The sequence below is a fragment of the Pimephales promelas genome, chromosome 13, assembly GCF_988280905.1.
Source record: "Pimephales promelas chromosome 13, fPimPro1.hap1.1, whole genome shotgun sequence".
In the NCBI taxonomy this organism is placed as follows: Eukaryota; Metazoa; Chordata; class Actinopteri; order Cypriniformes; family Leuciscidae; genus Pimephales; species Pimephales promelas.
Window position 1 is genome coordinate 29,438,667 of NC_142781.1, and position 15,867 is coordinate 29,454,533.

General features: G+C 35.1%; 1 protein-coding gene across 1 annotated transcript in view; it reads left to right on the forward strand.

The window, feature by feature from the left end:
• The first annotated feature begins 219 nt into the window (after positions 1 to 219).
• Positions 220 to 15,867, forward strand: part of fam184ab (family with sequence similarity 184 member Ab) — a 164,909-nt gene continuing 149,261 nt past the window's right edge. Inside the window, exon 1 of the mRNA XM_089118852.1 lies at positions 220 to 364. The gene's annotated coding sequence lies outside the window, so the exon portion shown is untranslated. The remainder of the gene's footprint in view (positions 365 to 15,867) is intronic.

Sequence of the window (15,867 nt, forward strand, 5' to 3'; positions counted from 1 at the left end):
ATCACAACAATTTTTCTTTTGTCAAATCAACCTAGGTAGTTTAGATAACATGATGTTTTGAGTTTCTGATGATTAAACCAATCTCCTTCATTGTATTAACTCAATTTTTCCATCTCAATGAATTTAAAATTTTAAGGCAGCCAGTTTACAAAATGGTTTTAAGTTAAACCAACAATATTTTTTTTTACAGTGTATGCTATTGCCAGCCACACTCTGGCTGTGGAATGTGGGAGATGTGGGCCATAACTGGGACAGATGTCATTTGCTATCCGGGGCATTCATGAACGGCTGCAGTACAGTCTCCCCACCACCAGAGGCAATGTTCACAACAGCTCTCAACTCACCTGTTCACCAGTTCCTGTTGGTATGTTTACAGGTTTTGTTATTTGATTTTAAATACAGGCTTTATGTGGAACGTAACATAAACAAACAGGAAAACAGGTCGCATTGCATCCGCTTGTCAGAGACAGTGTTAAGGCAATACGAAGTGACTGCGATATCTATGATAGAAGTGGAGATATTAAGCCTCTTGAGCTACTTCTTTTTATTGTTGGTGTTTAATTATTTTTAAATATCTAAATGTTTGTGAGAAGAAGGGAAAAAAAGACACTTTTAGATAAATCTGCATATGCAGTGGACTTTAAGTAAAATGGCTCTATATTTATTGAAGCACACACGGAAGAGATGCAACCTGTTTTTCAGAATGCCAAAGTTTGTTGTGAGTTCCCTGAACCTCATTACATTGTTTTAATCTACCTTTAACTTTTGATTTAGATTTGTTTGTTGGTTTGTGTTGACTCTGGTTGATCTTTTAGTTTTGTCTGCTGGATTTTTATGATTTTCCCATTCGACGTGGCTCTATTATCTGCTACTTTCTCTGATCTTATACAGCTTGATTAGCAATTTGATAGAAAAATTGTTGGGAGTTTACCCCTAAATATATTATAGGAATGGGAACAGTGCTCAAGTTGGTCCAGATGTATATTTTCATCAATTGCAGACATTCCTTTATTTATTTCCTCCGTCGACAATTGCGTGATAGTTTAAAAGCATTTCATTATGAATTTCTATAGTACAGTACATTTTAGAGGAGCTCGTCTATTCAGTTCAATCTTGTAAGAACACATGACAAGATAAACATGAAACAAAGGCAAAAAAAAAAAAAATCAATTAACATCAGTTATGAATGCTAAATCAGCCCTAGAGAGCAATTAAGTTGAAGGGTAATTAACCCTCTCTCTGGATGGTCAAATCAATATGGGAATGATTCCTTGCACTAAAAGCTTACAGTGTAAGCTGGGTGATCGTATTGACTTCTGAAGCAGCTGGTTTGTGTCAGGGGTTTTTCAGCTCTAATTAACTGTGAAGACTCTATATCACTTCCTAAGAGAGTCTGCAGCATCTTTTACCTTATTTAAACTCATAATGGCATCTTTTTTTTTTTTAAAGGTGCATTTGTAACAGCAGCATTGTGGATGTATGATTTCAATATTACTAATTTTTCATGGGGTAGAACTTTTAATGAAAGTTAAAAACATTAAAAGCCTAAGTAATTACATTTATTTCCAGCCCAGGAATTTATGTCACGGTTACTTATTAAATAGACTGCTCTGATAATTATGAATATTAGCCCTTGCAATGTCAGTCGGCCTAAAAAGAGACAACTGACTGAATTGACTGATCTCCACACACATAAGAACTGTTCTGGAAGTGCAATTCTTCAATCCTCAATTTTTCAGGTGATGCATTAATTAAAGCGAAGTTGTGTGAACAAATTCTGTTCATGCATGAATATAAATGTCTAAACTTATATAAAGATATACTCTTGCTGGTTTGTTCAACTACATGGTATTGAATAAGAGACATGTGACATCCTCAGCTCTTGCTGAATGGGTAGAATTAATATGGATCAATTATTGGTTGGTGGATAGAAGCCAGCGAGTTCATGTGACACAAACACTGCGGGTGGGATTCCAGGAGGGCAGTCTGTGTTAAACCTCATATTGCTCTATAGGGACAGAAGCTGAACAAAAAGTTGCTTGGCAAATAGGTTGTTAAAGGGATACTCCACTTTTTTGGAAATAGGCTCATTTTTCCACTCCCCCAGATTTAAACAGTTAAGTTTTACCGTTTTCGAATCCATTCAGTCGATTTTCAGATATTTAGAAGAACATCAGTAACCAGACAGTTTTTGGTCTCATTGACTTCCATAGTAGGAAAAAAAATATACTATGGAAGTCAATGAGACCAGAAACTGTCTGGTTTATGATATTCTTCTAAATATCTGAAAATCGGCTGAATACATTCGAAAACGGTAAAACCCAACTGTTTAACTCTGGGGGTGTGGTAAAATTAGCCTATTTCCAAAAAAAGTGGAGTATCCCTTTAAAGCAAGCATACTTTCTTAAAGGGATAGTACACCCAAAAATGGAAACTGTGTTATCATTTACTCAACCTCAAGTTGGCATCTCATTTTGTGTTCCACTAAAGAAATCCCTTAAATGCATGTTCCTGGTCTTATTTAGGTATGATTCATTGGTGCAAGTTATTCCTAAGGGGAAAAACTAAATCTTTTTTTTTCCTTCAGAATGTAATGCATAGGATATTCTAGAAGTCCAAGGCTTTTTTGTTCTCAGCCAGTATAGGCTACATGCAGAATGTTTCAATCGGAAATGCGTTTGATCATGGAAGCAAAATGTGCTGTGAATGCTGTTGCAATCTGAATTTAAGACTATGTTCAATGTGCCATTAGCACCACTAATAATGTGGTAAATTTTGGTGTTTTAAAAGTTTGGTGTTTTTAAAGGAATAGTTCACTTCAAAATGAAAATGTTGTCATTTACGCAGCCTCAAGTTGTTTTAAACCTGCATGAATTTCTTTCTTCTTCTGAACTCAAAAGAAGATATTTCGAAGAATGTCAGTTACCAAACAGTTGATGGGCCCCATTGACTTTCATATAGGAAAAAAAAATACTATGGAAGTCAATGGGGTCCATCAACTGTTTCAGCAGAAAGAAAGAAATTCATAGGTTTGAAACAGTAAATGATGACAAAATGATCATTTTGAAGTGAACTAATCTATAACTAATCTGTTACTATGGTGGGCCACTCAACAACAACAAAAAAGGAAATAAATCCATGAGTTGTTGCTGCAGAATAAGATAACAGTAAAAATATAAAATAACAGTAAAAACATTTAACATTCAGTATTTGAAATGCTGTGGCATGCCAAGCTTACAGAACCTTATAGTGAATGGCAAAGCCCTGTGACCCATGTGAAAAAAGAACATCTGTCTTCAGAATTTCTGATATGCTTGATGGGAGCCATTTACATCCCCCTTTGGGTCTGTTTTCATTGTAGACTTGTGATTTTCATTAGAGCCCTGATGCCCTGTAGAATGTAGCCGAGCTCACGGTTGCAAATTATCACATTGCTGAGCTCCGTAGAGCACAACGGCCCGCTTCTCCACCAGATGTATGCCTCGGCAGACTCTGAGAGCAGTCAGCTAGAAAACTAGCAGCAGGTGTCTGCCTGAACCACTGTGTTTGTGTATGAATGTTTTAGAGAGACAGGGACCTGGGGAGAGTGAGAGAGAGAAGAAGCGAGTCCTGCGGGGAGGCTGCGTTTCTCCATAGTCCCTCGAGGCATCTGTCATCAGGCTGCTCATGGGATGTAACAGCTCATTGTTTACCTCTTTTGTTTTCATAACTCTCTCACCTGTTTTATGTAAAACCTGGGAACAGGCTTCATTGCACACCCTGAAAAACCATTAGAAACTTTAATGGAGTTCATCTGCGAAGCGCTATTACAGGCCATGGGCATCTTTGCATGAACGTTTCATCACAGTATCTGACAGCAGGGCTTTGTTTCCTGTTAATTGATTTACAGTCTGAGCCGAATGTGCGCTTATGTACAGTACGCTACCAGAATGCTACGAGACCTGAAAGATTCCCAACGGATTTTTTCCAAAGAGAGGCAAGACTACAGTAAAATGCATATGACATCTCACGTGTCTATTTTAGCAGCAATTCAGAATGATTTCTAAAGGATCATGTGACACTGAAGACTGCAGTAATGATGCTGAAAAATTCAGCTTTGCCATCACAGGAAAAAATTAATATATTCAAATTTATTTTATATTTTGATACTATTTACTATTTCACAATATTGCTTTTTTACGGCAGGCTTTGTAATTTCTTCCAAAAACTTTATACAATTTTATTGACCCCACACTGTAAAAAATGAATACGCTTTATCTAATCAAAACAATTGTGGCAACAGATAATAAGCAATATTATTAATTAAATTTAACAAATTAGAATTGAGTAATAATTAATCAAATTAATTCCTTAAAAGTTAACCATATAAAATTCCATTATAAAATCAACAACCAAAAAAAAACAAACAAAAAAAAAACTTAAATTTAAGTCACCATTATGGTGATCGGTTTGTTTTAAAATTACGATTCTAAGATTCTTTGACGTCTGTTTAGTTAGTGAGATATTTTTGTTAAATGTTTCGGTGTAAACTTTACTTATTGGAATAATGTGATTAATTATTACTCAATTCTAATTTGCTAAATTTAATGAATAATATTGCTTGTAATCTGTTGCCACAATTTTATTGATTTGATAAAGCGTATTCATTTTTACAGTGCAAACTTTGATTATAATATAATATCAGATATGCTTAAAATTGTTTTTACTTATCCAAAAAAATGAATGAAAATATTGATAAATATTGATTTTACAATTATTGTTATTATTAAAATAGTATTTCAGTATTTGTACACACATTTTTTTTTTGTCCAAATGCTGTCAAATGTTATTTTCCTTTAAAAAGAGAATAACATTTTAATATAATAAAACTTTTTTTTTTATTAAATGGAAATTTGCAAAAGTAGCCTGAAGTTACACAGCGGGCCAGCTGCATATATTTAAGCCGTATTCAGCTTTTGAAAAGGAAATACCTCCTCTTTCCAATGACCATCGGTCTAGTTCTGCATATCAGAACATTTGTGTGTGATGAGCTCACCTTCTGCCTACCAAGAAGGTCTAATAGAAATCTGTCAACACTCCTATCCATCTCAATGGCAGTTTCTCGTATTGCGCAAACAGCCCGGAAACACAAAAAGTCAGATTTATTAGAAGACACCATGGCTCTTTTTCTTTGTACGCCGCAGATTTAATCACCCCAGGGCACGCAACTTTATACTTCGTATTTCTGTTTGAAATAAAAGCATGTCATCACTAATCCCACTGTGTCTAACTCCTCTCCCTCCACATCATGTTACAAAAAAATTACATTATTCTGCTCTTTTGAAATGCACCAGTGTAGCCTGTGGAGTTCGGCGTCATGCAGAACACAATTACTCTTTGAGAGTCTTCAATCTCTTTGTTAATATAGATGCAATTGGTTTCTCGAGTGGCCAAATGGAAACCGGTTTTAAAATAAATCCTTAAAATAAATTTCCAAAATCCACTCACAAAGAATAAGCATATCATATTTTCCCATGAGAAGCCTTCCAACCTTAGAAACATAAGGAAGATCTTAATATAATATCTTTGAGCCTGTTATCATCCATTCGCAAGTGGACAGCTGGGACAGATCGCTGTGTACATTTGTATAGTAACTTACATCACAGTTTTGTCTCTTGTGACCACTTGTGATGAGGGTCTTTGATTTTATGACTCCGTACATCGTTTAATGTGCTGCATGATGTAAGCATTTAGCTACACTAAAAATACAAAGTTGTCACGTGCATTTTTGATTACTTTTCAATTTGGCTTGAATGAGCAAGTCATTCAGAATGCTATTTAGCCCTATAATATCCTGAGTGAGAAAATGAGCTAAATGATTTGGTGTTGGAGTGAGCCATCCGACTGTATTGCAGTTTTACTAACCAAAAGAAACCATTGGAAGAAACCATTGGAAGCAATTGTTTCTCCCAAAAGCATTGTAAGACTAAGTAGATTGTAAACGCAGCTGTTGATTCTTTGAATAGAACCGACTCCAAACGTTCATTCAGCAGACACTGTTATTTCTGATTAACAGTTGACAAAAACTACAGGGCATGATTGCTGAAATATTGAAAAGCTGTTCATGATTCAACAAAAGAAACGCTAACACTTTGCCACTGAGAAATATAGTTAAACATAGCTTTGTAATGATTGCGTCACTTGAGTCGGTTGTCAATAACAGATCTAAATGGGGCCTTAGTAAACGCACATGAAAGTGGAGGGTGACGCCAGTTTTCTCGCAGCACACAGACGGTTCAGTGCCTTCAGGACTTCCAGCTGTCCAAAAACCCAAACAAGACAATCAATTAAACAAGCACGCAGAGAACCCCAGCAGCATCATATTCAATAACGACACTTTTACCAGGCACAGCAGAGGAATACATATTATACACAAAGGTCTCATTAATCTCGATTTTGTTTGTATTGTAGCGCGAGGAGGCAATGACCTTTAATAAACACCAGCAGTGATAGCGAAGTAATTAAGCTGAGAATATGTGTTGATAACCCTGTTGTGTGGGTTTGATGATATATGTAGTGATGTTTTCACATGTAGACTGAATCCTCTTTATGCAGAAGAAATGGACACGAGAGCCATATCATATGACGAGCTGCTGAATTGAAGCAGGAGGTTTTGATAAATGTTTCATGGCCTTATTGTATTACAAATGAAACCCTGTGATAATAATATCTGTCTTATAGAGGTCCTGTCCTCACCCCATTTATTATACATAACCGTCTTCAATCGTGTCAAGTCACAGAGTTGACTTGAAAATATGCAGTGATGTCATGCTAGTGGTCGATTGGCCTCTGCTTACTGTACAAGTTTATTTATGCTGGATGACAATTACAATTTGACCAACCCGATCACACTAAATGCGTCTTTATAGCACGCATATGTGTTATCATGTAATGCGTCATATAAGTGACATTTCGGCACCCTTTAGCATCAATATAACAGGCGTCATAAAGGTGACTGGCATCCTTTAGCGTCAATATGAGACGCAGACCCTTACCCTTACCCCAGACCTAAACCTACCCATAACAGTGCATGTTATATTGATGCTAAAGGGTGACATGTACATAGTATTTCGACGAAATGTCATATGGCATCACCTATGTGACGCCAAAGGATGAGAATGTGTTGGGTGTATTACACGCAAATGAACTGCTTATCAAATGCACGCGAAAAATTGCATCTCATATGCATGTAAAAACTCATTTTCTTGTATAAATTACACGACAATACACAATGCGTGTTATAGAGACGCTTTTACGTGAGACCCGGCTGATAAACAAGACCAGGAACTAAACAAGTGACTATTTTATAGACCATTTCACAAGATGTAAACAACACTGGTCCAGAAGCACTTCCTGTTTCAGTTTTTTAACACTACATAAAAGCTGGGATAAAATACAACCAACAGAACATATAAAACTGAATCAAAAAGTTAAACAAACATCTTTAAGACGTTTTCTGTACATGTGAAATAAAGAAAACAGTTACAAACTGAAACAGGAAGTGCTTCTGGACCAGTGTTGTTTACATCTTGTGAAATGGTCTATAAAGGGAGTTTTTGAATCATTATTTCAGGCATTTAATAGAAGCAAACATTGGTTTTAGTGAAAAAGCTTTGCTTTTTGTTGGTTTAAGGGTCCTTAAAGGACAACTCCGGTGCAAAATGAACCTTTGGTCTAATAAAACTTTGGTACCTAGTTAACCGTTCTCTGATATTTGTTTTAATGACCGATCAAATGTAAAGAGTTAAATCTGTAAAAACTGTTTAGCATATAACGCTAGTAATGGGGGCATTTAATAATTACCACCACTAACAAGGCTCAAAATAGCCACACACTAACACAGTAACATAATGATCCCTACATGCAAAACAAAGCATTGAGATCTTTTTAAGTGTACGGACCGTTTAATAAGAGTCCATTTCGTGTAGACAGAGCAAGAGCCATCTTTTGAAAATAGTCTCGACAAGTCGAACCACGAACGACGTCCCAAGTGAGCTGAACTGTACACTCTAAAAAATGCTGGGTTGTTTTAACCCAACTTTGGGTCAAATATGGACTAACCCAGCCGTTGGGTTAAATTTTTACATTACATTTTTAACCCAGCATTTTGGGTTTGTCCATATTTGACCCAAACTTGGGTTAAAACAACCCAGCATTTTTTAGAGTGTATGAACAGCGTTCGTGGTTCGACTTGTCGAGACTATTTTCAAAAGATGGCTCCTGCTCTGTATACACGAAATGGACTCTTATTAAACGGTCCGTACACTTAAAAAGATCTCAATGCTTTGTTTTGCATGTAGGGACCCTCGTTATGTTACTGTGTTAGTGTGGGGCTATTTTGAGCCTTGTTAGTGGTATTAACTAGCGATTTCTTTTTACTTATTATATGCCCCCATATACTAGCATTATACCCTAAACAGTTTTAGAGATAAAACTCTTTACATTCGATTATCATGAAAACAAATCTCAGAGAATGGTCGACAAGGTACCAATGTTTTATTAGACCAAAGGTTCATTTTGCGCCGGAGTTCCCCTTTAACATACACAACTTCTCGAGAATAACACATTTTCAGTCAAGTTTCTGTGTCTGTCATAAACCATTCGATGGTGAAGGTCTGATTATGGTAGAGCTGCAAATTGAAATCAGAAAGTGTGTCTCTGGATCTTCTTTCTGATAACGGGAAATACTCAACGGAGATCTCGCCGTTTAAAAAGATGTGATTGTGCAAGTGAGAAATGATTTCCACCTGCTATTTTTGTGTCTTTTCTCACCTGTGTTGAAGTCTACAGGCAGACGATGACAGGCAATCAGATGTTGTTTATGCTGAAATCCCCAAACTTCCTCTAGCTATATATATTTACAGGAAATGTAAAGCATTTTTTTCAGGATAAAGCCTTTGTTTTTGAGTCAGTTTGTTTTCAGATGTGACACCAAGCCAATAATACTTTGATCCAAGTAAACGTAAAACTATACTCTTCCCTTATGGACATAAACATTAATGGTGCTGTGGATTACAGTATTGGTTTCCGAGAATAAGGCAAACTGAGCTCACGGCACAAGAGGGACGTTACGCTGCCGTAATGATAGCTATCTACAAAGACTTGTTCTTCACAGCAGGTTGAAGGCAGACGCCACGTGAGGAGTCTCTGGTGTCAGTAGAAGTACCACCGACTGGAGTTCACCTGTCACTCCGTTCACACCTCTGTTCTTTTATTGGCATTACAGTGTCTGGCTGATAAGTGGAAATAATGGAGCTTTCTCCTCCCACCTAAGCAATTATAGCAGACAGAGAGCTACTGTGCATGTCACAGCTGTCTAACACATACTTTATTTTACATCCAGACAGCCAAAGTCATCAAAAAAGTTTCGATTTCTTTATGTACAGTAGCACACAAACGCTTCTGCATAAATACAGTAATATACAGAACAGTGGCCCATAAAAAGTATTTGGACACTTAATTAATTAAAAATTAATTTTTGATATGTTTTAGCTTACCTCAAGGGCATCCAAGATGTAGGTGTCTTTGTTTCCGCAGTATTTTCAATTTTGATATTTTTAGGTCAAACCGTTCTTGTCTGTCAGTCATATAATGGAGGTCTATGGTCACCACCTCAAAGAGCATGCACAGAGAAGTCCAAATTAAACATGATTTAATGACTCGTAAATGTAAGTACACATTGATGGCCTAAGACAGGAAACGAGCGGTTTGTCGATTGAAAAAAAACATCGTTGCTGTTGATATATCGAAATCGTCTTCCATTGCAATTTCCTGTATATCTAAATATGTTTAGATCTTCATAGTGAAAGGCAACACTTCTGAAATCTCTGTGTAAACAATGAGTGACGTACACGCGCGAGAGATCACTTCCGGGGCTTGAAATGTTTAAATGTTGCATCACTAAGAACATAAAATCTAAAATAAATGCTAAGTTTTACAATGTTGCCAGTACAGTAAAAAAAAAAAAAAAAAAAAAAAACACTGATATACCACCACAGCCTGAGCGGGCGACCCTGACCTGCTCTCTCAGCGTAATATAAAGACCTGCAGTTTCACCTCCGTAACGACTGATCAGAAAATAAGACTCGCATCCATCACAGGAAGTGCAGCCTTCACCATTGGACCATCTAATTCTACTGACAGGCATGACTGCACACACACACACCAGCGTTGTGGTTAGTCGGAAGGGAGGTGATTTGTCTGTGAAAACAAACCAGGGCCGGGCAGGAGGCATATTACCACTCAGGGCTGAGAATGATTGCAGGTGATGATAAGGTCATTGTAAGTCAGATCGATTTGAGAGTGTGAAGGTAAACACTTCCAAAGCTTTCCTGCTTCATAAGGCACAAACATTGAGTCATTGTACAATGCTCCAGACAGTGATGATGTCTTCATGAACAGGCCAGCTTGTTTAATTGAGCTCTGGCCGCTGCGGTTAATACAGAGTGAAGTGGAGTCTTCGGTTCAGTAAGCATGTTCTCATGGATAAATCATGGATCGTTGGTGTGGATGGACTGTGGATTAAAGATGAGAGAGATGGATTTTGCCATGGTGTTTTGGTTTGAACATGCCCGTCTGCTGTATGAATACAAACAACAAACACCCTAAGATGGCCTTAGCTGGTTTAAGCATGGTTAAATTCATCACCCAGTTGGGACAAACTGTTATTACTACTATTATTATTTTCCGTTATTTAATTTTTTTTAACTTTATTTTATTTTTTATGTCAAAAAGTACCTATAAAACGTTTTTATATATATTGACTGAGTATTTGAAGAGTTCAGATGCAAAAGCCTCTAAATGCCATTTGAAAATTTCTTCTTTAATAATGATTTTTATCAAACTTGTATATTTAAGTTCAGTAATTTCACTTAAATGGCAATGATAATTACCTATTAATTGTTATTTAAGTGAAATTACTGAACTTAAATATACAAGTTTGATAAAAATCATCATTAAAGAAGAAAATTTCAAATAACATTTAGGCTTTTGCATCTGAACTCTTCATTTATAAAATCATTTATTTAAATTGGAAAAATGATTCATTTAAAGTAAAATAGTTAATTAGGCATAAATGCTTTGTATTGCAAATGTATAATGCTACTGTACTTCACAAAAAATAGAAATATCCACATTTTAGTGCCTTGCCATGTTTCATTAATCTTTATTTTCTCTATTCTTGACTCATTAATCTTGATATTTGGTATGGGTATTAAGTATTGTTGCCAGTGAATATTCAGTTTACGTTAATGCACAAGCCATTGCCAGCATCGGACCTTAATAAAAGTTCAACATGTCCTTTATGCCTGGAAAAGTCTGGTTCAGATTTCTATTTTTCAAATGAGATTGGTTTCTAATATGATTCTACAAAAATTAAATTGACTTTTTTTTTACCCATGGTTGGTGATGGATAATAATAAGACAGAATGTGAGATGGCATCCAGGCATCCACAGTCACATTTATTCTTTTAATTTTAAAGAATCATACAATATTAAGAAGCACAAGGCAGTGGAATAAAAAACCCTGAAGTTTTTTGCAAGGCCTTTAAGCTACAAATTCAAATTTGATGGTTCATAATATTTGACTTATGGTGCAATAAAGCAGTGTGTAATGAATATTCACAAAGACATTTCATGAAACTGTTGAGACATCTTTTTAAAGGAATAGTTCACCTAAAAAAAAGAATATTTTGACTTTCTTTATTGTGTGAAGCATAAAATTCGCTGTTCTTTTCACCTCACCTAAGGCCTCAAGATCCAACATTAAAGTTTTATATCAGTTTAACGGCCTTGTTTGTCTTGGATTGCCATGTATGGTTTCCAACATCAGATCTGTCCTCGTGTTATTCTGTTAAGGCTTGTCACCATCAATCTCGTCCCTGAGAAGGACTCGCATCTAGAGGCGCTCAGCCATGACTAAGAGGGGGCCTGTCCTCTTCAGCGTATATGCAATGTGACATTGTGATTAAAGTTTAACACTTGTGCCTTGGTGAGATTATCACAGGGTCCCAGAGTTTGAGTTCTGATGCATGCAGGGCTCTGAGCGTGAACCGGTTTTGCCTGGCAGTATGGCACTGAACAAGTCTCTAGTGTCCTCTTCAAACAGGAAGCCAGTGGAGTGTCTGTTTTTGCATTTTTACCTTCCAGTCAGAAGTCTAGCAATTTCACATGTTAGTTCTTTCACATTATTATTGTTGTTGTTGTTGTTGTTGTTGTTTATTCCCATTAGTCTTATTTAAATGTTCTTTATGGTCTTTTGTCATAATAAGTATATGTTTGACGATCTAAAATGTATGTATATATATATATATATATATATATATATATATAATTTAAGTAGCATTTTGAATTTGGAGTTCAGTTTGTACACTGTAAAAATATTGTTGGTTTAACTTAAAAAAATTAAGTAACCTGGTTGCCTTAATTTTAAATTCATTGACATGGAAAAATTCAGTTAATGAAGGAGATTGATTTAATAATCAGAAACTCAAAATATTATGTTATCTGAACTACATAAATTATTTAAATATTTTATAAATTATTTAAATACATGAAAATATTTTTCTTACAGTGCACTAACAAGTATGAAACCTAAATAAATGCAAATTATGTATTAATTATTAATTATTTTTAAAATAACTATTTATTTTTAAAATATATATATTTTAAAATACAGTAAAACTGACATTGACCCTTCAGAAAATCTAATGTGCTGATTTGGAGCTCAAGAAACATTTATTATTATTATTATTATTATTATTATTATTATTATTATTATTATTATTATTATCAATGTTGTGCTGCTTAATATTTGTGTGGAAACTGTGATATGTTTTTTCAGGTTTGATGAATGGAAAGCATTTAAAAATACATTTACTGTCACTTTTGATTAATTTAATGCATCCTTGCTTGCTGCATGTATAGTATATGATGGTTATGGTATTTGGTATACAGTTGTTTCTGCATGTAGCAGTTGTAACTGGCTTAATTCAAGAGCACTGTTTTGGCAGGTTTAAATGGTAAATAGTAACCATGAGGAGTTTGCATTTGTGTGTAAGAAAGAGTAAGGTAGTGTTATGTGAGAGGAGAGACAGAACTAAAATACGCACACGTACAAACTTTTTATAGGGGGTGCAATTGGAAACAAGACCCATGGCTATTAATGTGGTATCGATCCAGTCTGCTTCACTCCAGCAAAAGCACAGGGTCAGAGTCAGTGTCACACATCACTGCAGAACATAGAAAACATACTCACCTCACTGATCTGCCCTGCACCTCATTCACACTGCTGGGATTATTTCACATGAGCAGTGACCTGATGAAATGAAAAAGAGCCTTCATGCATTGCATTACTTACCTTCAAAATCATCCCAAAAATAAATAAATAAATAAATAAATAAATCAAGTGCTTGGATTATGTTAATAAATTCACAAGTGACAGTAAAGACATGTATAATGTAAAAAAAAAACTTTTCCACCAAAAAAATAAATAAAACAGAAATGATACAGAAGACTGGAGTAATGATGCTAAAAATGCAGCTTTACCTTTACAGAAATAAATAACATTTCAAAACATATAATGGAAAACTACGGAGGCGTATTGCATTCACTTGAAGAAAAAAAATCTACTCTGTTTTTCTGAATTAATGAGTTAATTTTTCATGAGAAAAAAAATTTGCTCTGTTTTTCTGAATTAATGAGTTAATTTTTCATGAGAAAAAAAAAATTTCTCTGTTTTTCTGAATTAATGAGTTAATTTTTCATGAGAAATTTTTTTTTTTTGCTCTGTTTTTCTGAATTAACGAGTTAATTTTTCATGAGAAATTTTTTTTGCTCTGTTTTTCTGAATTAATGAGTTAATTTTGCATGAGAAAAAAAGTTTTTCTCTGTTTTTCTGAATTAATGAGTTAATTTTTCATGGAATTTTTTTTTTTGCTCTGTTTTTTCTGAATTAATGAGTTAATTCAGAAAAAACAGAGCAAAAACTTTTTTTCTCACGAGAAATTAACTCATTAATTCAGAAAAACAGAGAAAAAAATATTTTCTCATGAAAAATTAACTCATTAATTCAGAAAAACAGAGAAAAACTTTTTTTCTCATGAAAAATTAACTCATTAATTCAGAAAAACAGAGCAAAAAAAATTCTCATGAAAAAGTAACTCGTTAATTCAGAAAAACAGAGCAAAAAAAAATTTTCTCATGAAAAATTAACTCATTAATTCAGAAAAACAGAGAAAAAAAAAATTTTCTCATGAAAAATTAAGTCATTAATTCAGAAAAACAGAGCAATTTTTTTTCTCATGAAAAATTAACTCATTAATTCAGAAAAACAGAGAAAAACTTTTTTTCTCATGAAAAATTAACTCATTCATTCAGAAAAACAGAGCAAAAAAAAATTCTCATGAAAAATTAACTCGTTAATTCAGAAAAACAGAGCAAAAAAAATTTTTCTCATGAAAAATTAACTCATTAATTCAGAAAAACAGCGCAATTTTTTTTTTCTCATGAAAAATTAACTCATTAATTCAGAGTAGATTTTTTTTCTTCAAGTGAATGCAATACGCCTCCGTAGTAAACAGATATTCTCAATTGTAATTATATTTCACAATGTTACAGTTTTTCTTCATTCAAAAACATAAAAAAACACCCCAAACTTTTGTCTACAAACCTGGATTTAAGTATGAAGCATTATGCTTTAGATAAGAAGATTTTGAAGAACCTTGAGAAATATGTTTATCAGGAGCAATAATCGATTCCTTCCAGCTCATCCGACTGCAGGAGAAACGGACAGTCTGGCTTTTGTTGATGCTATTGGGTTTTCAGTTAGTGGACAGAGTTAGTGTCTTGCATTCTAATCGCAGTCTATAATCAGTCCCGATTAGAATGGATACAGCGTGTGGACAACATCTTCTCTGAAGATGACGGTAACAGCTGGTCGTCTCTGACTTTGAAAGGCAACAGATGTAGAGACATGGTGAGAGACCACAACAACAGTCAGGACTGAATCACAAAGCAACATAATGAGAAGTCAAAAAGCATTCGAGAAGTTTACTTTTTTACTACTATTTAAAGGGATAGTTCACTTTGAAGTTCATTTTTGATATGTTTTAGCTTACCTCAAGGGCATCCAAGATGTAGGTGTCTTTGTTTCAACAGTATTTTCAATTTTGATATTTTTAGGTCAAACCGTTCTTGTCTGTCAGTCATATAATGGAGGTCTATGGTCACCACCTCAAAGAGCATGCACAGAGAAGTCCAAATTAAACATGATTTAATGACTCGTAAATGTAAGTACACATTGATGGCCTAAGACACGAAACGAGCGGTTTGTGTGAGAAAATGAACAGTATTTATATTGTTTTTACCTCATGTAACCACAGCAACGTATAATAATAATAAGCTCCTTATTATGTAGCCGAATCTGTGCTGGTTTGTATTGGTCGCCTCCAATTTTCCCTTTGTTTTGGCTCCAGTTAGCGCCTGGACCATTGACCATTGACTTCAGGACGATGGAAGCAGAAGTGCTAACATGCTAACTCTTTCCCGGGCTTCGGCCTACAAAAATACATCATCCCTGCAGCAGTCTGTATCTGTGATGTCACTGTTTATGAGCAGGGCTTGTCTAATGGTTCACATGGGGAGAGATTTGCTCTAAGTCAGTAGCTTATTGGTTCCAATTCAGAACATATGGAACCTAGTCAAGAGAAGATCAGAGGCACTGACATATTAAAATAGTTCAGTGTGTAAGAGCAGCTCTCCATGTGTAAGAACACACCTCCAAACATGCCTCAAGCACCTCTTCTGAATGCTACTGATGTGTCTTTGATC